This window comes from Copidosoma floridanum, unplaced genomic scaffold (genome assembly GCF_036245765.1).
Source record: "Copidosoma floridanum isolate Cflo_tuat_1 unplaced genomic scaffold, Cflo_Japanese_pri ptg000028l, whole genome shotgun sequence".
Taxonomy (NCBI): Eukaryota; Metazoa; Arthropoda; class Insecta; order Hymenoptera; family Encyrtidae; genus Copidosoma; species Copidosoma floridanum.
This window is the reverse complement of record NW_028321905.1, coordinates 6,608,467-6,610,810: the sequence shown is the minus strand read 5'-3', so window position 1 is coordinate 6,610,810 and position 2,344 is coordinate 6,608,467. Positions and strand designations below refer to the sequence as shown.

At 29.1% G+C, this 2,344-nt stretch overlaps 1 non-coding gene across 1 annotated transcript; it reads left to right on the top strand.

The window, feature by feature from the left end:
- Positions 1-997: 997 nt before the first annotated feature.
- On the top strand, positions 998-1,070 carry TRNAT-AGU (transfer RNA threonine (anticodon AGU)). The gene has a single exon. It is a non-coding gene; the product is annotated as a tRNA-Thr (tRNA).
- The last annotated feature ends 1,274 nt before the right edge of the window (positions 1,071-2,344 follow it).

Here is a 2,344-nt window from a genome sequence, read left to right as displayed (position 1 = left end):
AACAATTAAGACCGTGAGACTGATAATAGTTAGGATGATGATGATGATCATGATCATGATAATAGTAATAATTATGATAATGATGATTATGATGATCATGATGGTGTTGATAATGATTACGATAAAACTAATCATAGTGATAAAAATAATAACGATAAACATCGTAATTTAACGAGAACGATGATAATGATGTCGATAATAATGATTACCACAATAATGTGATTATAGTAATGATGATTATAACAATGTTAAAAATGGTGTTAACGAAGACGATAATTATGATAATAATGATAATAATTATAATGGCAATAATAATATTGTTGATAATATAGGCATGTGACTCTAATGCTTGTTGTTAAATTAGAATTTAATACGTCCAATAGGTATACAAGCGAACGTCGTACACTTTAATCATTGCATCAATAGGCGCATATGTATAGATGGCGGTACTCTTCATACAAGCACTCTCTATTATCATCCATACATGCCCTTTCTCAATATACAAGTTATAGATATAACTTGACAATACAAATCCACATAATTTGTTTTTCAAGAAATTCTCTTTGGAGAAAATAATTTAGAACGAGAAAAAATCCTCCCTGGGTGCGGATCGAACACACAACCTTCTGTTTACTAGACAGTTGCTCTACCACTTGAGCTACCGAGGAGCTGTGCATTCACTCGCACTGTAAGTTTAGATAAATCCTCGTTTTCAATATTTAAGCTGTCTTTCACCTAAGCTCGATAACGTAGGCATGTGACTCTAATGCTTGTTGGTAAATTAGAATTCAATACGTCCAATAGGTATACTAGCGAACGTCGACACACTTTAATCATTGCATCAATAGGCGCATATGTATAGATGGCGGTACTCTTCATACAAGCACTCTCTATTACCATCCATACATGCCCTTTCAGAATGTATAAGATATATAAGACAGCTTAAGAATTGAAAACAAGAACTTATCTAAACTTACGGTGCGAGTGAATGCACAGCTCCTCGGTAGCTCAAGTGGTTGAGCAACTGTCTAGTAAACAGGAGGTTGTGTGTTCGATCCACACCCGGGGAGGATTTTTTCTCGTTCTGAATTATTTTCTCCAATGGAAAATTTCTTGAAAAAGAAATTATGTGGATTTGTATTGTCAAGTTATTTCTATATCTTATATATTGAAAAAGGGCATGTATGGATAGTAATAGAGAGTTTTTGTATGAAGAGTACCGCCATATACACATATGCGCCTATTGATGCAATGATTAAAAAGTGTAGCGACGTTCGCTTGTATACCTATTGGACGTATTGAATTCTAATTTACCAACAAGCATACGAGTCACATGCCTATATTATTAACAACATCATCATTGCCATTATCATTATTATTATCATCATCATAATAATTGTCATCGTCATTATTGATACTGTCATTACCATTATTATTATCATTATCATTATTATTATCATCATGATAATTAATTTGATTACCATTATCTTTATATTTTAGTCATATTCAACACTATCATGGTCATGATCATTATCCTTGTCATCATTATCATTATTTTTATCAGTGTTATTATCAGTATTTTAATTATTATTATTAATATTATCATCATTATCACAATCTTTATTATCTCCATCGTTATCATTATTATTATTTTAATCAACAAGATTATCATTATAGTCATCGTCATCATCATCGTTATAATCACTATAATTATTACAATCGTTATCAGTCTTAGAATTATTTTTATCCTTAACAATATATCTGATGACACTACTATCACAAATATTATTAATATCATCATTATTATTATTATCATTATTATTCCTATGATAAACATCATCATACTTGCCGTTATCGACAGTATCACCATTATTATTATCATCACCGTCGTTATGAACACCATCATTAACATCAGAATTATCATCATCTTTATCATTTTTTTTTTTCATCATTCTCGGTATCATCTTAATTATCGTCGTTGTCAACACCATCATCAAAATAATTAACATTCTTATTGTCATAACTACAATGGTTTTTATCACTATTATTATTACTATAATTATCGTCATCATTACGGTTATTAATTATAATCATTGGTACATTTATTAATTTTATCATCATATCTATAATTATGATTTTTATTACTATTATATCTGATAACATCTTTTTTACTGATATCATTATCATCATTATGATCTTTATCATTATTATTGTTATAATTTTAATTGTCATTATCATTATTATCAACATTTCCATAATCATCATGTTCATATTCATTATCATCATTATTATCATTTCCATTGATATTATTATCACAACCATTAACATCATCATCATCTTCGTC